This window comes from Heterocephalus glaber, unplaced genomic scaffold (genome assembly GCF_053883595.1).
Source record: "Heterocephalus glaber isolate CG9 unplaced genomic scaffold, H.glaber_assembly_v1.0 deba00001561, whole genome shotgun sequence".
Lineage (NCBI taxonomy): Eukaryota > Metazoa > Chordata > Mammalia > Rodentia > Bathyergidae > Heterocephalus > Heterocephalus glaber.
In genome coordinates this window covers 7,598,591-7,621,105 of record NW_028258349.1, presented here as the reverse complement: position 1 = coordinate 7,621,105, position 22,515 = coordinate 7,598,591, and the positions used below count along the sequence as shown (strand labels likewise).

The 22,515-nt window shown below is 45.9% G+C and overlaps 1 protein-coding gene across 9 annotated transcripts in view; it reads right to left on the bottom strand.

Annotated features, from left to right (window-relative positions):
* Znf536 (zinc finger protein 536) overlaps positions 1-22,515 on the bottom strand; it is a 439,199-nt gene that overhangs the window by 369,577 nt on the left and 47,107 nt on the right. For 8 of the 9 annotated variants that reach the window (XM_087191003.1, XM_087191007.1, XM_087191006.1 and 5 more), the window contains exon 2: positions 14,861-14,930. The exons of the other annotated variant lie outside the window; for it this stretch is intronic. The gene's annotated coding sequence lies outside the window, so the exon portion shown is untranslated. The remainder of the gene's footprint in view (positions 1-14,860; positions 14,931-22,515) is intronic. 9 annotated transcript variants of the gene reach the window in all.

The window sequence follows — 22,515 nt, the reverse complement described above, 5'->3', positions numbered from 1 at the left end:
TAATATAAGAACTAAACTGCTCTTGCTGGTTTCCCTGCTCTTTGCTGAAAACCACATCATCGCTGCAGGAGGGTGGCCACGGTCCCCCCAAGGCAACTTGAAATGCCTGCAAGCAGGAGCACTTTTCAGGCAGGACAGAAACACAGGCTGACCTTCCACTGTGATGACTGGGGCCTGATCAGAAATCCAAGAACCTCGGGTCTCGGGGTGACCCCCTGATAATCCAGCATTTCAGGGAATGGCAGGGCTGCATCTCACTGCAAATGCAACATCCCTGCCCTTTTATAACAGCAGAAATAGTCGTGGAGAAACTAAGAGATGTGACCAAGGTCACTAGTTAGTGGCAGAGTTTCTGGGACAAGAACACACACACACACACACACACACACATATGCATGCACACTTGTGCACTCAAGTGTTGAGTTCTATAAGTACTGGTCTAGTCTTGGCGCCAGTCGCAGAGCATCCTGTTGGGCATGTGGGGTATTTCTTCTGCAAATGACTCCAGGCCTCTTTTGTGAGCTGCTCTGGGCTCTGCCCCGAGCTACATCAAGCAGGAAGTTTAAATGAAATGGCTCCCAAGTTCCTTAAATGGTTTAATAAAACATATACTGACTGCAATGTGCAGTTTATAGTGGCAAACTATTGCCCCTCAGTTGGGAAAAATGACCTCCAGTCGGCAATATTACTTTCAGCTTCATGATTCTAGCCCGTCGTCGGCCCGTTCCCTCAATCCACCAGGCAATTCTTTTCTGTAACAAGGCCGGCAGCAGCCACCATGCGAGCAACCAAAGGTGCCAGCGGCCCGCAGGCCTCCAGAAGGCCTGTTCTATGACGAGACAAAAGAAGCAGCGGGCAAATGACACTGACACACACCAGGAAAGACACTGCCTGGAAAGCAGGGAGACACCAGAAAAAAGTGTAGGAGATTCCAAAAGATTGGAGGAAATTACATGTGGTATCAAGCAGAAAGCTGTGCGTGTCTGTGTGTGTGTGTGCCCCACTCAGCATTGCCTAGGACTAGGATGGATGAAAACTTAAGCAGACTTGTGGGGGAGAGAAGGGAGAAGCCCAAACTCCACAAATGATCTTGGCCTTTGCAACCCTAAGATTTAGAAAATGCAAGGAGGGTAGAATATGAAATTCTAAAACTCTATGCTACATTAGTAACAAATAGCTATTAATAACGCTTCTAATCACAAATGCCATTTCCGATATTTGGTGCTGAAAGGTTTTGCCTCATCTGAAAAGTACTGAAATTTGACTGCTAGAAACTGATGACCTTTTATCCTAAACTGTGCATTGAGATGGCTTGTTAAGCTCATTAGTATTATATGGTGAATTAGATTAGACATTTTATGATTTTTCAAAAAAGGCTTTTTTGATAGGAAAAAAGCAGCAATTTCCTTTTTTCACATTTTTCATTTTTAAGGTAATAAAAATGGCATGTGTGTACCGTGGCATAATGGATTAATTAAGGAATATTATGTTTATCCTAACTCTTAACCGAGTTGTACATCTTCATAACTCACCCATAAAAATTAATGCATTATCTTATACCATGGGATGATAGATCTTCTATTTTTACCAAACCTGCTCAGAATACATTGTTCTAAATTGGATTATTCTGAGAAATAGTGAATACCATATTCTGATATCATCAGTCCAAAATCATATTGTTATTTTAAAACGTTATATTATTACATATAAAACCAAAGTCTTCTCTCTGCTGCAGCTCTGAATTGTCAGCTTATTCTGGCTCTGAGAACATCAAACTGCTTTCTCCACCTACACTCAGGCAGCCTATTTTATATTTTCACTCATTCACAATGGATTTGTTGTTTAAAAAACACATGCATTCCATCAAAGAATCATTGGACAGTATTTTTTGTCTATCTCTTTGTGTCTTGATGGTAGATGTGAATATAAAAGAATATTCATGCAAGATTCATAAAGGCCCCAGATTTCTAAATCAACAGATGAAAAAAATCCCTAAAAATAATAATGTCCAGATGTTGCTTATTTAAATGAGCTGTTGCCATTTAATGTTGCCAATCATAAAAGTGATAGAATTTGTGAATTTCAAGGTATTCATAATTTACGGAGGATTATAATTTTTTTATCAAGGGAGCATCCAGGGTGATTAAAATGAGCAATTTCAATAAATACAAATGATTCTCTCACGGAAGCTACCTTTATAACCTTGGCCTTATATTGCCTGCTGCAGATTCTCCCTCTTTTCCTGGCCCTCTTCAGGGGCAAATGTAATTTACTAAGCCTAAAATGTAGATTGTTTTTCATGTGCTAAACTTCAGAATTGGACAGACTCTTAGGAATCACATGGATTTGCTTTCTCTTACTGGTGAGAAAACCGAAATTACGGAGCTTATAACATTTGACCCAAAGTCTCAAGGTTGAAAACAAAAAAGATTGTAGAATCCAGGCTTCTGAGGTCCACCTACAAAAATTTAGGTACTGGGATCCCAGGCCCATCTGCATTGTCAAGGGAGCCCATGGGAAACAGATATCACCAGGTCCCATGCCAGACTCATACATGTCAAAGTCTGGACCCTGGGAACCTGTCTTTGAAACAGATTTCCCAGCAATTCTGAAACTACCATGATAATATGTTCCCTGGTCCCAAGGCTCCCTGATTCCAAACACTTTCTTTGGACTGAGACAAGACGAAGGAGTTAGCAAATTGTTCTTCCAGAGGTGACAAGGATCTTTCAACAGCTGTGACCTGCTGCAAGTGTCCCCACCCCAAAGCTAGCAGCCTGAGGAAACACTCATTCCAATGGTCATCAAGAAATCTGTATTCCACAGACTGACGTGGGCTGTGACCCATGGGAGATTTCTGGGCAAGCCTCCCCTGGTCCAGATACAACCAAGGAGCTGCTGGACCTGAACAGGATCAGAATTTGTGAGGATGTGTCTTTCATTTGCAGTGGGTGTTTAGAATTAGCCTGCTATTCTCTAGGGAAAGAAAGCTGGGGTGGGGTGGGTGAGGTCCCTTGAAGAAGTACATGAGGTCAACCAAAAGGGGCACTGTGCAAAGCCAGGGGCTCCTGTGGCTGGCACCTGACCTCTTAGGCCAGAATGCATGGATTAAGGGGCTGCCTTGGGCAGAATTCTCCCACTACACAGCTACTCCTTTACCTGTGCCACAATTCTCTCTACAAATTCTAATATCTGCAGGTCTTAATCCTGCAAAGAGAAAAGGTCAGCTACACCCTTGTGTGACACTGCAGAAAGAATGGAACAGCAACCAACCCGTGGGAGGTGGCGCCTATGTCTGTGTTGGGGACCGGTCCATCTCTCTGGTGAGATACAGCTCCATTCAAGAACATGTCAGCCATCTGACTTAAGCAGATTTTTATTTAAATTCAGGAATAAAGCCCTCAAGGGTTCAAACAGAGTGGCTTAAGATCAAACATGTTCTAGTAAGAAACGTACTTTAGCAGACATGCCGTTACACTAGATGTAACTTTCCCCCACATAGCCCTTCCGGGTGTGCTAAGAGATCATATAATTGCACCTAGAAAGACTTAAGGATCACGTGCCTGAGTGAGCAGAGTATTCTTCAAATCGCCCTTTTGTTAAATCCATCTAGCTGCACCTTGAAGATGGAACACAGACAAACCAAAAGGAAGACCCTCGGGCTTGATGTTGGACTGAGCTCAGGTCACCTCTGAAGATGTCTCAAGGAGGGTCCTAGGATCTGATGGACAGGAACACACCATAGTTCTGGCTACTGGAAGGGCTTCCCCTGCTGGGACCTTGAACCCGATTTCAAAGTGTCTCCAACACCCCATCAGTAGGCTTTGTTCTCACTTTCTCTTCCCTGCTACCAACACCAACCAGCAACCCTTAGGCCCAAGTCACATTAGGGGAACAGATGCCATGTATTAGGGTGACAACAGGTTGCTCAAATGACGGCCAAAGGGTACTGCCATCCTCCCTACCAACAGAGCCAAGTACCACTCAGAAAGCAATACACTCATCTGTGCCTCCTTTCCTCCAAGTAGGGAGGCCCCCAACCCCTGACCCGAGTGTAATGGGTGAGCAGGGAGAATTAGCTCTGGTACAAAGTCTCAGCAAGAACCTGCTGTAATGAACACATTCCTAGTCTCCCAGGACCCCAAGGGCAGAGAGCAAGCCACAGAATCAGAACCCAGCCTTGGACAGATCTACCCACCCTTCTCAGTGGCTGACGCTCCTCCCAGACACTTCTGCCCAATCAAAGGCCAAACAGCAGGGCCTCACCCAAAAGGAGTCTCACTGCCCAGTTTCCACCAGGAAGTCTTGGATAATTGGGACTTTGACCAAACAGGAACATCTACAGAGACTTCTCCGAAGATGCTGGCCCAGGATGGCCAGGGGCTCTGAGTGCTGTCACCTGGCCCAGGTAGTGGCCACACTGACCTGGACAAAGTCTTCACCCTCACATTCCATGGCCTTTACCCACCACCCCCTGTGCTCTCACCAACAGGCAACCTGGATAGCCAAAGCTCATCTCAGAACTAGGATAATGGGAGGACTCATTCCATGAGGTTGTGGCAAGAATTAATGAGATCATGTGTATAAAATGAGGATAGTGCTTGACACTGATAGTCAATAGGTTCCAGCAGCTGCACGTGTTTGGATTTACCAAAGCCTGAAGCTTCCCAACCCCAGGACAGCCCCTCTGGAGGCCCCATGACCATTGTGAGCACTACAGACCCCAGCATGCACAACACTGACTGCAGGACAGGTCAGAACAAGGGCCACATCTGGCAACAAGGATGACCAGGATCCTGCGTGGTTTATCTCTCAATTGCAGAATGAACATTCACCATCCCTGTGATTAAAAGTTTCGGTTTTACTTCAGAGGTTTTAAACAATGTTTTTCTACCCACAAATCATTTTCCAATGAAAGCTTACCAAGGCAGATGTAAAACAGATGCATAGGAAGTGACCCTCAGCAGAGGGTCTGGATGTCCTGAACCCCAGCTCCCCCTCCCTCCAAGTCTCTGCACCAACTTAGTTGATTGCATTAGATCAGTGATTCTCCAAGTGGGGTCCCAGGACTGGCAGCACTGGCATTGCCTTGGATCTTGTTGGAAATTCAAGTTCTTACATTCTACCCAGGCCTTCTGAGTCAAAATGTGATGGGTGGCTCAAAGTTGCTTTTTCACAAGCCTTCCAGGAGATTCTGATTCCTGCTTGAGCTGAAGATCCACTGCCCTACCCAAGGGTTCATGCCCCAGGTACATATGAACTGGGCTCTCCCAGTTACCAAAAACTATACAAGGAGACTCATGATTTGATTGGTCTGGGGTGAGGCCAAGACATGATTAGGTCTTAAAAGCTTCCCAAGTGATTCCAACTCAGTAGCCAACAGAGGATTGCCCACTTAGGGCCTTGTTACTCAACGTGTGGTCCGAAGATTGCCAGCACCAGCTGCAAGGAGGCTGTTATCCATCCAGACTCTCTCTGCTTCCCCAAACCTACTGAACCAGAATGCATGGGCTACCAAGATCCCACAGGCATTATATGCATGCTCCTGACACCTTTATCTAGGTCATTCTGTATAAGAACTGCAAAGAACCTTAGAGGTCATGAGGTCCAATCAACTCACCCTTCAAGTAGAAATCTGCAGTATCAACCAGAGACTTCTTAAGGTCACACAGGTGGATGGCAGCAGACTGAAGGTGGCAAATTTCTAACAAGTTCCATCAAATCATGAAGGTTGCAACCAGCTACCTTTCTTTAGGATCAGCCCTCCTTTCCACACCCACACAGCCTCCCTCCAAGCAGGCTCATCTCTACCTTCCCTCAAAGTTTTCAGCCTTCAATCCTTGGGGTTTCAGAGAACAGGGTTGATGGCCCCCCAAAGGAAGCAGGAGCTAAGCTAACCTGCAAACCTCTAGAGCTTCTTTCAGAGCTCTTGTACTCACATCTTGTTACTGATAAGATTTGGAATGTCACATTTATAGAAACATTGAAATCATATTTACACACACACACACACACACACACACACAGCACAGCACAGCACACAGGGCCTTGGGAGGAGAAACAGAAATTTGGTGAATGATTCCAGCATATGCCATACCTCAGTCTTTTACTATCAAGTTATATTTTGTTAAGGAACAAAAATTATTCCGTAGAGTTTAGCTCACTCATAAGAGCATCATTTGATGCTATTAACTGTTTTCAGACATGAAAATATGTAAACACGAGAGAAACTTCATTATCTTCTTGTAATATTGCAGGAAGGAAGTAAATATGACTTCAGAGTAGAAAATACACATACATTCTGCATAGCCTCCCCTACAAATACACATACACACACACATAAGCATGCACACATATTCATGCATGCACACATGCTCACCCCAACTCTCCAATCAAAGTTCTTTCCCCTTTGGGCACCAAGATCCTCAATGTTGGGGTCACATTCCATGACAAGGGCTGAAAACAGGGACCCTCGATAAAAGCTGAGCTGCCAGCTAACAAGAGAGACTCAAAAAGGGGTGGTCAGAGCCAGCAGCAGCAAAGCCAGTCAGAAGAGTTTGTGGGCCATGTTGCCACCACCTACTGGGGTACTGGGCAAGCACTGACTATCACCGAGGCCCAATATTAAATATATGAACAGAGAATGGGGGTGGGCATACACAGTTCTATTCCCAAAGCACATAGGCATAAGACATCACATATTTTCCCACTTAATTTTAGGCACAAAATAGCTACCAAAGTCATTCATTTCTCAAATATTTACCAAGCACTGACTAGGCACGGACCCTGTTCTTGAAGTAGTACTGCAAATGGTCAAGGATGAAACTCAAAATTCAAAGGCACTGCTGTCTTTCTTGCAATGTGCTGACATGCCGATCACATTATCATCCTGCAGTTCAGATTATCATACTTCCCTTTGTGTAAGATGAATTGAGCCAGAAAGCTGTAAGGGTAAGAATCCAACTCTGCCAGACTTAAAACCACAGCCAAAAGTTCATGAAAAACACTGTGATGCTTCCCTCTGCCACCGTGGTGACACCTATTGTTGAAATGCAGTAGTTATTGGGAGAAGGTGTGATGCCTTCCCAAACAATCTCTTTTGCCTGAAGTAAGCTCAAGACCAACCATTCCCTGGGGCCCCCAACATCCTTTAAGTACTAGGGATTGACAGGCCAGTTCTATAAGGCACACAAATATGTAAAATCAACTAAGACTTTCTCTAACTTGAGGAAAAAACAAGTAACTATCCGTGCTTTGTCCTCTATATCAAGAAATGTCAGAAGGTTCCTGGTACCAAGTCCACACATCCTGGTGGATGTAGAAGGTGTCAAGGAGAGAAGGAGGCAGGGACAGAATCCCCTGGCTCCTCCTTAAAAATCATGCGCCAAAGGACCTCTGAGCCAGAACTGAAGCAGAGGAAGTGCCCAAGACTGACTCTGAGAAACAGGAGAGCAGATCTTTACACTCAGATACAAGGAATGGGGGCAGTAAAGGATATCTATGCTGGGATCCATCCCCTCCCCAAAGAACAAAACATGTGAGTCAAAAGAATGCAGGGGAAATGATCGATCCACACATTCCCTTGTATACCCTGATTTTCCTTCCCCTCGATTATAGAAATAATTCACCTTTTTAATCCAAGAAGAAGTTATTGATTGGCTTAGCTCTTCTACTAGTGCTGAGGAAATGCTATGCATGTACACAGGCCTGCATCCTGAAGCTATCATCTTCTGCAACAGAGCTGAAAGCTCATCCTGCCAGGGAATGTGGAGTGGAGTGTGGGTCTCAGAATTTATACGGAAGAAATAACTGGGCTGTGGCTGTCGCTCAGTGTAAAGGGCTTGTCTCATATATACACATATGCCCTGGGTTCGATCTCCAACACCTCAAATTCATATATATGAGAAATGAAGGCTCAGCTTACTATTGCCTCCTTCCATCTTCATCCTCTCTCTCAATTTACCACTTCTCCCAATGATAACATCATATTTTAGTATAATTGCAATTTTTTCTGAATCAGAATCTAACCTCAAGCTTGCTAAGAACAACAACAACCCTCCTACACACACACAAAAACAGCAACAGCTATCGGAAAAAAATCATCTTAGAGTGATTGTACTCCAAGTAGTGGTGGTTTGGAGGCTCAGGTACAGGCACATGCATCCCAGTACAGCCATCAATTTCCCGGGTAAGTGACTTGTTGAAGTGGCTTAGCTTTTCTCAGCCTCAGTTTACGTGTCTGCAGAGCAGAGTGCTGGGGAATTTCACAGAAAAAAGGGTAAAAGCTCTTATCATAGGCCTGGTTGGCAAATATTTCTTGTAAAGGGTCAGGTGATCAATTCTTTAGACTTTGTGCCCACACAGTCTCTGCCCCAACTACCCAACTCTGCCATTGTAGCATGAAAGCAGCCATAGACAAGATGTCAGTGAACACAGAAGCCTATATGCTAATAAAACTTTACTGATCAACTTTGAAATTTGAATTTCATACAATTTTCATGTATCATCCACTTTAAAATTTTTTTTAAGCATTTAAAAACATAAAAATAAGAAGAAGCACGATGAGAACCACCTCACAGCCATTAGGATGGCTATTATTATAAAAAGGAAAACTAAGAGGTTGGTTAGGATGTGGAGATATTGGAACCCTTGTACATTGTTTGTGGCCACAGCAAATGGTGCAGCCTCATGGAAAATAGCATGGCACTTCCCGGAAACAGTAAAGGTAGAATGACCATATGACCCATCAGTTCCACTTCTGAGTAAATACTCAAAAGAATTGAGAGCTGAGTCTTGAAGAAACATATGAACCCATGGTCACAGTAGCATTATTCAGGTTAGCTACAATGGCAGAAGCAACCCAAGTGTCTATCAGTGGATGAATGGATAACCCAAATGGGGTATCATCATACACTGGAATAGTATTCAACCTTAAAAAAGGAAATCTTTCACATGCTACAACATGGATGAACCTTAAGGACATTATGCTTGGTAAGTATACCAGCCCAAAAGGACAAATACAGTATGGGTGCACTTATATGAAGCACCTCCAGTGATCAAATTCACAGGTACAGTCAATAGAATAGTGAGTGCCAGAGTTGGGGAGATGAGGAGCTGTTGAATGAGTCTAATATTAGAGTTTGGGAAAATCAAATTTTACTGGAGATGGTTAGTGGCAGAGGTTCCACAGCAGAGTGAATGTATATAATGCCTCTGAACTGTATGCTTTAAAATATTCAGGATGACAAGTTTTATGTTATATGTATTTTACCATGATTTTCTTTAACTTTTTAAATGTTAAAAAAGAAAAAGGAAAACATATCTGGTCATAGTGACTCACACCTGTAACCCCAGCACTCTGGGAGGCTGAGACAAGAGGATCGAAAATTCAAGCCCAACCTAACAACATAGTGGCTTAGTGAGGAGACTCTACCTTAAAATAAAAAATAAGAAAGGTTGGGGATAATGCACGGTGCAAAAGCCCTGGGTTCAGCCCCCAATGTGGCCAAGCAAATTTAAAAAGCCTGGGTGCTATATGTGAGCCACAGACCACAGCTGCCTAATCCCTGGCACAGAGGCATAAGAGGCATAAGTGTGGTACAATAGACACCCCCCCACACACACACACACACAAAAGCAAAATGAGTAGAAGAGTATTGGAGTTACATGTGAAAAAAGGGCTCAGAGGCAAATAAAGACATTTCTGAAGTTTACTCAAAAGTTTTGTTTCTTTTTTTTTCTTTTTTTTTTTTTTGCCAAGAACTCACTTTGGAGCTAAAAAAAATCATCTAAGCACAGACACAAAAATAGAGAGAGAGGCATCCTGAGGCTTTACAATCCAAGCCTGTCATCTTGTCCACTGCTGGCCAAGGGAAGACTGCCTAAGCACGTTTTGGGCACAAACTGGGTGCACTCGGGTACCCAGGGGCCATGGGGAGGAGCGTGGTCAGGCCACTCAGGCACTCACACAGCTCCTACACAGAGGTACACCCTCCTTGGAGTGGTCAGTGATCTTGTCAGGGACAGAAAAGTTCAATGACTACAAGGGTGAGTTTAATTATATGTTGTCGCTGACTAGCAGTGGTGACGATGGTACAATTACACATGTAATTTATCAGCAAGATACTTACATACATAATAAACCAAAAGCAAAACATTAAATTTGAGTGGAAGCTAAAAATATAAAACTGAGCCACGATGCAGAGCAGACTTACTTGCAAGGGGATGGAAGAACAAAACCATGGGTGTCCATCCCCTCCCTTCCAGGAGCAGGCTGCTCCCTCCCACTATGACCATGTGGCTCTCATCCCAGGAATGCACTCCCCAAACACCAAATAAATCCCCAATCCTCGGTGGTATGTCAACAGTGCTCCTTCACAAAGAGAACAGGATGGAGAAATTGGCTTTAGAAACTCACCACCCTTTCTGATGTCCTCTGAACTTGCTAACCAGAGTCCCCAGGGCTTCTGGGGAGACCACATGCTTGGCAACATCTTGGGGTTCCTAGCCTGGTACAAGCCTTGAGGGGGGAGCTAATTATCTGAAAATGGTCTATATTTTCATTAGGCTTGAATAAAAATGGAGAAAATGAAAAAAGATGACTAAACAGAGAAAATGAAACTAATAACAGTGACACGCTTTTATTAAATGCCTGCTTAGAGCCAGGCAGTGTTTTCAATGCATCACACAGTGTAATCGATTGCACTGTCATTATTGTTACTCCCAAATTACAGAAGAAAAAACTGAGATGTAAGTACCTAGATACATGATTGTGTAGCTTGTGAGCACTGGAGCCTGGCTTCCAACCCAGAGAAATCTGGTTCCAGAGCCTGTATGTTTACTATAGGTCTCCAGATTAGAGTGAGTGGCAGCTAATTTATTTCTCCCTCTTCCTTATTATTTTCTCACTGGTACTGCTGTGATGTCCACTGGGCAATAATTTGAAAGTCAAGGATGCAGTGACTTGGGCCATCTCCATCACTGAGACTAAGTGTCCTAATAAATGAGTACATTGCACACATCATGCCTAGGTTTGGGAATTCCACTCCTTGGAGTGTTCTCCTGTCTCCTGACAGAAGCTGTCCCCAAATAGCTGAGTAGTGACCATTCCAAAAAGATCAAGCATGACAAGTTTGAAAGGGACATACTCTAAATACATGCAATACACTGTAAAATACAGTCTAGCCAGAAGACAGATGTACAGTATGGTCAGGTAGACAGAAGGTCTTCTAAGCCTCATGAATTCCTCATCCATGTTCTGCTTTGAAAGAAGTCATCTTCTCCCACTCTGCTTTTATGTCCACAGTCCCAGTCATCTATGTATGTGCCCTTAAGATTTTTTAATGTATTTTTACAATACCATCTTCTTCCACTTACGTGGATTGTCTAACACAGTCTCAGATATTTTTTTCTATTATAAAAAATGGGACTGAAAAGAGATAAAGAGAATGTCTTCCTATAACTGACCATTTTGAAGTTAAAAAAATGTTTTGGAGACCAAGGAGTAAAGAAATAGTAAAGGTGGTATTTAAATTATACCATGGGGCCTACTATTCTAAGATTTATAGTATGACTTGAGATAGAGTTCCCTCTGTCCACCCATAAAATCGCCCATCCATCCATCCACCACCTCTCCACCCATGCATCCATCTACCCAACCACCACCTTATCCATCCATCCATCCATCAACCCACCCATCCATTTGTTCATCTATCTCCTCATCCACACAAGCATCTGCCCATTCAACTACCCATCCATCCATCCTTCCATCCAGCCACTCATCCAACCACACTATCCATTCATCTACCCACCAGCTATCTAGCCATTCACCCACTTAGCCATCCACTCACTATTTATTGAGAGTCTGCTATGCATCAGCACCATTCCAAGAACTAGGAGAATAACACTGAACAAAACACAAAAGGCTTTTACCCTCACCAGGCTTACACTACAATAGGGGAGAGAGACCAAAAATGAGTAAAAAGGAGTGGGTCACCGAAACGCTTCCTGTACCAAACATCACAACATATTTGAAACCTTCCTAATGCAAAGGTAAATTAGATCTATTTGCTCATTTGTTGTTATCATCAAAGATCAGTTGTAAAAGCAAACAAGTGTGTCTCATATGGAAAATGTTAATCGTACAAAAATGTATTCCAATGTGGAAGAATCATCTGAGAGTAAATACTTCTGGAAATATTTTTATGACAAAAGCTTTTATTTCTCATCTTCTCTATCTTTGATTTAAATATATACATGTATGTGGGTGCACATGTATTGACTCAAGTATTTCAATATAAATTTTGTATTCAAAATACTTTTCCTGATTTCAGTTGATTGCATATTTTGAGCCAATGTTGCAGCAGTAATTTTTGTTCTGAATCAAAAACAAGGCGATTCTCTCTCTCTCTCCCTCTCCTTCTCTCTCTCCCTCTCTCTCTCCCTCCCTCTCTCTCTCTGTCTCTCTCTCCTTGCCATACTTAATGACCCCTGCTTCTTCCCCCACATACCCTCTAACCCTAAGGAGCCCAAATATTCAAGCTACTTTCAGAGCAGAGTGGTATCAAGGGCAAAACCTGTTTCTTCTCATTTATTTTTCTGCTGAAGGTTTCTGAAGCTGTGGGGGCTGAGGCAGGGGCTAAAGCCACATCATCACAAAGGCACCAGGATAGAAGGACAAACCTTCCCACTTCGATTTGAGTGTGTGTTATTGTTTGAGTACATCTCCCCAGCACTACAATAATGTCTGCCTTGGTTGGCACAGATTTTAAAGCCCTTTGAAAAGGTGGAATGTTATCAATCATGAGCATGATTATAATAGGATTTAAGTGGAAGAAGCTAAGATTCAGGCCTTCACGCGGGCCAGACTCTATGGCAGAGGAGGGGGGAAGAGTGAAGCAAAAGGATTGTATTTGAACTAAGAGAAGGAAGAAGTGTGTACCATCATCCACACTTCCTCTTTCCTGAAGGAGTACCAGGAAACTCTGGAACTCTGATGAAAGTTCTCCCACATTCTGAAATACCTGCTTGTGTTTTTATCACATAGTGGTTCTCAAGCAAGTGCAGCCTGGGCCTCCCAGGGAACATTTGGTGATTTCCAAGGACATGTTAGTTGTCACAATGGGGGAAAGGAGTATTTTCCTGGCATCTAGTGCTAAAGGCCAAGGAAGCTATTAAGCATCCTGCAATATACAGCACAGTTTCCTCAAGCAAAGATCTAACCAGCCCCAAATGTCAATCCTGCGAAGCCTGAGAAACCCCACATCAGACCTGGATCACTGGAGGCACCAACATGGGAGAAAGGAAAGCACAGGTCAGAGAAAAGCATTTCTGGGAAAGTGGTCTGACACTGCTTCCACTGGCTCTGCCACACCCCCTGTCTGCCAGCAGATTCAAGCAGGTGACAGAAGAGAAGACACAACGGGAGAGAAGAGAAAAGCATCTTTGAGGCAAATTATTTACTCTTTCCCTTTTGGTCTAAAAACACACCTTCTTTATTGTATATCAGAAGGGATTGGAAACCCCTTTTTTTTCTCCAAGGCTAAACAAGCCTGGCCCAACAAAAACAAAATAATCTTCCTGGCAGATCACTGGGGCTGTCAGACCTCTCGCCTGGCAAATCACAACGGTGCCTTACAGATGTAGAATTCACCCATCAAGCCCAATCACATGCCGGGATTACTAAGGCAAAGAATTGTGAATTTCATTAAATATGTTAAAGGGGAAAAATCAGCTTTGAAAAATAGTAATCCTGTCTTTCAACAAAAATATTATAGGAAGCTATGAATTTGGTAGATCCGAATAGGATGTTGGTACATGTTTTACTAAGGTAATATAATGGCACACTATTATTAGATCACATTAATCATTACTGTGCCAACGGCACTGACAGCCGCACTGAAAAGGATTGAAAGGCCTGGTAATGGATATAAATTACCCATTGTGTGATAAAAGGATTTTTACTAAGAAGGTAAGAATAAAACAGCAAATTTCTAATATAACTGTTGTGTAAAAACCAAAATAAAAGTAATCCACGGTCAGTAAGATCCACAAAATCAGAAGTAAGCACTTTTCCGACAAGATAAAGTCACAATAAAAAATATATATTCAGTACAATGTAAAATTAATTTTGGAGTGCATAATTCCACTATCAATTTCCCTGGTTTATGTAGTGACCTGAGAGACCCATGGTCAGGAGAAGGTGGGCTCTGCTAATTAGATCTGAGGGTGAGTTAGTTCACCGAGAGATCGGGCAGTCCACGTGGCCACCACAGGTATCAAGTGCATGCGCTGCTCTTTCTTCTGTATTTTATTTTCAGTTGTCATCGGCTCCTATGGTGGAACCCAGTCCATCACTGACTTCCTGATCTTGAGTCTGACTGAGATGGCAAACATGTGTCCCCCCAGCACTGGGCGGCCCAATGAGTCACATGGCAAGTGATAGAGGAATGGAGGACAGGTGGCCCTTACATAGAGTCACGTGACTCCCAGCAGCCTCATCGGCTGGGCTTCCAGGCAGTTGGCTGGTGGACAGCAACTCAGGATGTGACACAGAAGCCACCATCATGGAGCTTTGCCCTACTGGTGGCCCCGTTCTGAGCCTCAGGAACAGGTCTCAACATCACATGTCCATCCCGCCTGGAACCTGTGCTACTCCCCTGAAACCTCTGAGTCTGGAAGTTTCTCTGCAGCCCACTCAGCCCTGAGAGTAAAAGGGGGTACCTGATAGATCAGACTCTCATTCAGCACAGGACCCTGGAATCCCCCAGAAAGCAGCCTGAATTCCCTGCTCTCCAGCCCCCAGACTCACGGACAGACACTACTTCAATAAGTTACAAAGCCACAATGCGAGGGTCCTTACCAGACAAGTCTTAAACCAATGCAGCTCCCTCCTGGGTGAAGAATATTCTTAAAGCCGTGGTGGTCAGGAACTGCAAAAATAAGACCTGTTAGAAATTCTAAATGTCAAACATATAGACATCCCTAAGACCCATAAACAGCATTTGTTGAGGTAATGATTTCCTGGGTTAGTGTAGAGCCTAAAAATATTAAATAGCCCCCAAGGCCCCAGTTCTTTGAGATATTCACAAAATAGGAATTGTGTGACCTTTGATGCAATGAGACAAATTTGCTCAGGCTCTTTTCAGAGGGACATTGCCACCTGCCCAAAAAGGGAGGAGGCCTTCTAACTGTCTTTTCCCTAGATGGGACAGGAGAATAAAAGAAGAGAAACAAGGCTCGCTAGCTCACTCTCCCTATTCCTTGGAACTCTGAAAGGGAGGAGCTATGGAAGTACAGATGGGTCCTTGTTTTCTCCCTGACTTACAGAGCTCCCTGCAGTAGCTCGAAATTCCACCCAAATTTCAATGGGCCGAGCCTATGCAGTGGCCGGGGAAAGTACTGAATGGATCCAAAACAGGAATCTGTAACTGACCAGCTTAGGGATATTGAGTTTGCCATCAAAAGTCCTCCCTCCTGACCAAGACCAGGAAAGCGTCTGCCAGTTAAATTTTCTACTTTTCTGCTTTGTGCTGTAAATGAAATCAGTCCCACGTAGATGATCTCATCTCCCAGGGCCCTTGAGGGTGCAGTAAGGCCCCACAGGAGACCTGGAACACTTGTCCACAGCAGCTCCACAGCCCTCAGCTGGGTGGTCAAAGCCAACCAAAGCCTGTGATCTCCAGCCCACTCCTCATCTGGTGCACGCCGCAGCCTAATTTCTTTTGCCATCTTATAGAAGAGATTTTGTGGGGCATGCAAAGTCCTTTCTTCCTAGGTTGTGTTTTACTGAAGCTGAAGTTGTACATTTGGATTAGAGAACCGGAATTCTGCGGTGGGGTCAAGGACGCTGACCTGCACTTGGAGGACCTGTGGTGGCAGCCCGAGCCCACGAAGTTTACACAGCGAACTGCTGGTTTGGGAAACACTCCATCCAACTCTAAGACTGATTTCTGGCAACCAAAAAGGTGTTAGCTGACTGCATTCTAGAAGTGTTTTCTCAAAGTCCCACAAGGATGCTACTCTTTGTAAAGAAATTTCCACCTGCCTATCTTGAGACATAAAGCAAAAGTTTTTATCTCAAACTACTCTGCAGTAAGGAACAAAATTGCAAGTCTCTCTCTCTCTCTCTCTCTCTCTCTCTCTCTCTCTCTCTCTCTCTCTCTTCTCCTGTCTTTCTCTTTCCCCTAATCAGGTTATCTTTTGCATTTTTATTTTCTCTGTATCATGAAAATCTAAAGAACGAAAAGCAAATACTCCACATTACACTCTGTGAGGTTCCATCTCAACGCTGAGCAGAACAGGTCCCCAGCCACCAGCTGGCTCTAAAAAGATTTATCTGCTTTGCTCCCAATATTCCTGATATTTAGGGGGGAGTGCAGGAGTGGGGGGCACAGGCTACAGTGTTATATCCAGGCTCACGGCTTGCAGGATGATTCTCTAGGGGCTGTTCACTTAGAAGCTTTGTAAATCCTCACGACAGGAGAACACAGGGAAGGTGTCTACACCCCAACCCGGGAAGTCCCACACCAGTTTGTCCTCCGGCACCCTGCCACAGATCAGGACATCACCCACCATCTCTACACCCTGGCTATAATGCAGCAAATCCTCATACCCTAAATCAAGAAAGGCCCAGCATCAGCCCCATAGCTGTGCTCTCCGGACTGCTCAGGGGTTCCCCAAAGGCAGCGGACCCATGGCCAGGGCAAGGCCAGCCCAACATTTGCAGGAAGCCACTGAATGAGGCCACACTGGAACCTTGGTAAAGGAAATTGAGTTAGTTCCATTGGTGCCTTTCTGAGCCTGTCTAACTAGGAGGAGCTCCAGATGTCTGATGTCGTTAGAGTCACTGCAGGTTGGGGAAAGGTGACAACATCAGACCTCTGATGCTGTCGGGATTCAGGGCAGAGAGAAAGGAAAATGCCAGTACAGTAATTCTGTCTTCCTCAATGAAAGAAACAGCTCTTTCAGAGCAAGTAAGTGACTCACATTTAGAGATAACACAATCAGGGGCATCAGCCAAAGCTAGTCCCAGACACGAGCACTCCCATCACCCCTGCCTCCCAAGGGGACCCCATGCTAAGGGGACACAGGAAAGAAAGGACACCAGGGAGATGGTGCCCTGGTGCAACTACCACCAGATCAGAGGAGGGAGGCAGGGAGCAGATGCAAAGGCAGCAGAAAGCGGGTGTGAGTCAATGGGTGTGGGTGGATAGCAATCGCCTTGCCGAAAGAGATTACTTTCGTGCAGGAAATCCCACCCACTATAAAGCGATAACCCAGGTTTCTCCTCCTTTAAAGCACAGACGCGGCACATGCACAGCTGTCCTCAGCCGCGAGCACCTGAGTGTGATGAGTACAGGTGACTCAGGCTCTCCGCCCAGCATGTGGCCTCCCCTCCAGCGGGCAGAGGTGCCCGCACCAGGCCAGCCTTGGTTCTGCGTTCTGCAGGGCCACCCAGTGAGCAAGGCTGGAAGTGGAGGTGCAGAGCTCCCAGGGTGGGCTGTGTGGCTGCACTGTGGGCGCCCTGTGTGCCAGGGAAGGCCAGCGTTGCCGTGTCTCCGTCTGTGCCTCCACATCTTCCTGCCTCCCCTGCCCCCTCCCCTTCAAAGTTTCTCTCTCCCAGCTTTCCATCCCTTCTTCTCCTCTCCCCTTCCTTGGAGGGGCCTAAGAAAATCTGGGCCCTAAGAAGGCCCTCTTCTCCTCCCCTTGCCCCAGTGCGGGAGCTCCCTGCCCTACCCCACCCAAGATTCACTCTGGAAAGAGGCATTCAGGACCTGTCCTCTCTCCCGCTTCTCCAGGCCGCAGCCCCTCTGTGCTTCCTCCTAGAACCCAGTCCCCTCTCAAGGCCAGATCCACCAGCCTTCCCCATCCCTTGCTGACAGCCCTACCTCCTCCAGAGCCCAGGGCTCCTGGCGCCTTGCCTTTGAAAGCAACCTTGGCCAGCCCTGTGCAGCCAACCAGGCTGGTCACAGCATGAGGAGTCTCTGTTCCCCACAGTAGCCCTGATGCCCCCAAGCCTACCATGGAGCCCTGCTGCAGAGGTGGGATGCTCCTGCTGTCACCTGGGCCCTCTGTAATGAGCCTGCATCGAATCCACAAAGCTGTCCTCTAGGCAACATGCTGTCTCCACGTGGCCCCCTGTCCCTCGTGCCACACCATGGCAACTTGAAGGCCTTAACAGTGACAGTAAGTTAGTCTCACTAAGAGCCTGCCAAGCACCAGGTGCCACACTGTGTGACCTGGGCTGTGCTGGGTTCCCCACACCTAATCCAATAGCTCTGACAGGGGAGGATGCAGGAACCATGGGATAGGGAGGGAGGGAGGGAGGGAGGGAGGGAGGGAGGGAGGGAGGAGAGGATGTGAGGGAGGGAGGGAGCAGGCTGGGCAAACAAAAGGTAGATGGGAGTGTGGGAGGTAAAGACAGAAAGAGAGAGAGAGGATGGAAGAAGAGGAAAGATGGGCACTACCTGATGGAAGAAAGAAAGGGAAAGAGGGTAGAAGGAAGGGAGGGAGGGTGGGAAGGTGCAGACAGGGCTGGGAGGTGGGAGGGGAAAGGCTGGCTCCACCCACCCCTCCCGAGTCCTATCCTCCACACCCCCTTGTCACTGTGTTCCATCCACTCAGGATGCTGTCCCATGGAGGCAGGTTTGGTGGAGGACCACCTTTCCCTGGGGGCACTTAGGGAGCAAGCACAGTCACAGAGGAGTGGGGGACAGTGCAGAAGTGAGGACCCAGGGACGCTGCTTCCCTTCCAGAAGAGTCTGGCAAGAAAGGGTCTAAGAAAGAGCCAGACAGCTGCCTTTAGCCCTCTGCCCAAAGAAGGGTGAGTGGACAGCCCCAGAGGGGAGACACTGCCTGGGGGCCAGCGACCTCCAAGCCTGCAGACCCAGCGATGCCTCTGAGCTCTACTAAAATGCAGGCTGTCTTCGAACCCCTGCACCCCTAGGGGCTGCACTGTCCCTCCCAAGGGACTGAGTCCCTCTTGCAACCCAGAGCTCAGTGTCCTCGGGTCAACTGGGAACAAGGGACCTGCCAAAAATGACACCACCTCAAAATGGATTTGGAAGTTCTGCTCCCAACCAGGGTGACTCTCTTGGCCTCAAGGAACTCTGGGAGATGAACATAGACGCAAATGGCACAGTCACTGTCCCTCAGAGATCCCAACAGGAGAGGCTCCTGGTGAGAAAAGCTTCCTGGGAAAGAAGCCCCTAGGGATTAGCCGCTCATCCTACCATTGACCATCACATGCCTCCTGGGCTCACATCTTTATTCCGGGGACCTACTGATTAAAAAGAATACATGACTCCCCGTGTGGAGTTTATGACTTAGTGAGCAGATTCAGGCAAAAAGCAAGTGTAAGTAAAATAGGTCCACACAAAAAAAATGAAGCTGAAGAAAATGACTGTGACAGAGGCCAACAGAGACCTCTCTAAGAAAGTGACATCTGACAAAACACCTGAATAAAGTAAGGGTGTGAGCCCTGTAAAATTCTGGGGGAGAATTTGACAAGAACAAATTGTTAGTGCAAAGGCCCTGGGGTCAGAAGGAGCTGGAGCATTCAAGGAGCAGCAAGACATTCTGTGTGGCTGGGTACAGATAGTGAGATGGAGAAGGGGTGAAGATGGGCCATTTAGGAGCCACGTACCGTGGCAGACATGGTAAGGAAACTGGATTTTATCGCAGGCCACGAACTGGTTTTGAACAAGGGATACCAGGATCTGAGTAGCACTGTGTCTGCTGTGCGGCCAAGAGGCCAGAGGGACCAGCACAAGGCCAGAGAGGCCCCTGGAAGGCTGCTTCCCCTGCACAGGGGAGTGAGGGGCAGAACACCAGGAGCAAGAACCCAGAGTCACCCTGTGCTCACCCAGCGCAGGACCTAGGGGACACAGGGTGCCAGCTCCCCAGAGCCAGCCCCACCCAGAGCTTAGACACCTTAGCTGAGGCCCCGCACTCGGACATCTTGGGGCCTTGCTGACCCCAGAGGACTGCGCCTCCCCAGGTAGCAATGCAGAGCCCACACACCAACTGGCTCCTTCCCTAGGGTCTCACACGGCTTCCCTGGGGCCACTGTCCCTGGCCCTAATCACCCTCACCAGAACCGGACACTGGATGGAGACAACTCCACGCCCCAGCAGTTGCAGAAAGGGTTCAAATCAGCCAGCCTGAAGTCCAGTCAGCTGCCAAGCCTGGTCCACAGAAACCACCACGAAGGCTCTTACCCATGCCCCACCCATCCCACCCTGACCTACCCTCTCCTGAGCTCCCACTCTGCCTTACGCTCCTCCTCTTGAGAACTGTGAGGAGCAGGCTCTCATCAACAGGTGTTGTCCCCTGGTCTGCGGGCTTCATATCCCTAAACAATAATGAAGCCTCTATTGGAAGACATCAGGTCCCAAATCACCAGGAGGAAAGGACAGGGCTCAGAAAGAGTGCAAGTCTGGGCCTGCTGAACACAGCACCCAAGAGGCACCTGCTGACTGGTGATGTCACCATGAAGCCACCACCTTCCTCCTCCCAGAGGGCAGGCTATGGACCCTGAGAAATGGTCACCTCTTCTAACTGCCGCCAGAGCAGGTGCCCAAGGGGTGATTTTCAACAGCCACAAAGTGCCTCAGAAATGAACTCTAGAACTCAGCCAGATCTTCCCTACACCTGTTGGTCTCTTTCTCAGGGTCCCACAACCATCCCGCTGAGGTCAGACCTCCAAATACTGGCTCTAGGACCTGTGTGAGCGAGTGCTTGCGTGTGTGTGTACGTGTGTGCTCCTGCGTGTGTCTGCTCCTGTGTGCACAGCACGGTAGCAGGCATCTGAAATAGCACAACATGGAGTGCATTGGGCTGCCCAGACATGCTTCCAAAGGAAGCCTCTTCTTTCATTTTAAAACAAAGGTACTTTGATGGAGAAGCTATTTGATACCTGTTCGATCTAAATGCTTTCAGGATACACAGACATCAGACGCTTCCCGAAACCTGAGACCCTGCGATACCATCCCAGGCACCAGGATGATAAAAGATGAGTGGCAGGCTCCTTCCCCTCTGCCTGCCTACCCGGTGCATGTATTTTTACATGCTTTAGCATGAAAAAAAGCCAAGCCGCTCAGAGCCAATCAAATTACATCCCTGTCTCTTTAATAAACAAATCCATGTGCACATTAACAGTGTTGAAAATTCAATTTAAACTCTTTGTCTGTTGCTGCTTACTCTAAAGATGGTCTTTCTTAAACAACAGAACACCAAGGAGTCGTTAGTGCTCTCTCTTCATTACTTCAAAAAACCAATCATTAGACACCAGAGTATATACGTAATTAGAAAATCACTTCCTTTGCAATCCAAGCTAAGTAGTTTACATACTGTAATTACAGGGACAAAATCAATTTTTAATCATTTCCCTGATTGGGCTCATCAGCTCTGTGGGAACATTGTAACCTGCTTGTTGTGCAAAAGCAACATCTGGGCTAAAACAATTACCCTTTGTTTGCTACAATATTCCTTAAATCTTTTTGCTTGCATAAAAAAATGAAAACATGAAGACAAGATATTTGGATGTCTTTTTGTCCTTGATCAACATATATCTGAAAGTTCTCCTCACGAGGCAAGCTTAATGTTTCCCGGAATTTACGGTTTAACACTACACATCCAAGGAATGTATTTTTTCAGTGAGATAAAAGTATCTGATTGTTTTAAAGATCCATTCAGCTGCCTAATTGTTCCATAGCTAACACATGGTATTCAAACAACCCACACATTACAAAAGCTCATCTGGGTAATCATGGGCAACTATTATTGCGATGGTTTACACTTTTCTAATACAAATGAATGGATTTTATCAAAATTTAAAAAAAAAACTAAAAAGCTGAGTATGTGTGAAAAATAGTTGGTATGAATTGGCAAGGCGAGGCTGAGCATTTTGTTCTCTTAATAGGAAATGACCTCATTTACACTGGAGTAATAATTAGTACTGCTTCACTGACAGTTAAGAAAAAAACTTTCCCAGTATAATAAGGCAGCATCTCCTTTGTTAGGAGATCTACATTGATTATTAACCCTTGCCAAGAAATTCCAAGTTTAACTCTACGTTCCACTGGGCCCATGCTTGCTGGCAAAAGATAAAAATAAATGTCTTGGAAACCGTCGCCTCTCACCCAGATTTCCAAAGTTTTGCCTCTGAGCTTTTAAGTGACAATCTGAAACACTTGGTGTCTTCTTTGATGAAACATACAGGGCCCCACCACCCCACCCCATTGGCCCCCTGTACTCCCCCGGTGGCCCTGGTCCTTCCCATCCTTTTGAAGTTTATTGGCTTTGATTATGGCTTGCAATTCTCCCAACCTACAATTAATTCATAGTCAAAACAGCCCTGCAAAGGGAAAAGGAGAGAGGGAAAGTGGAAGGAGAGGGGAGATATTCTTGCTGGTGGTTCAGCCCAAGCCCATGGTGGGAGAGATAGGAGCAATTAAATAAAGAAATATGGTCCAGGAAGCAGCTAGAATGTATTTACAAAACACACACACACAC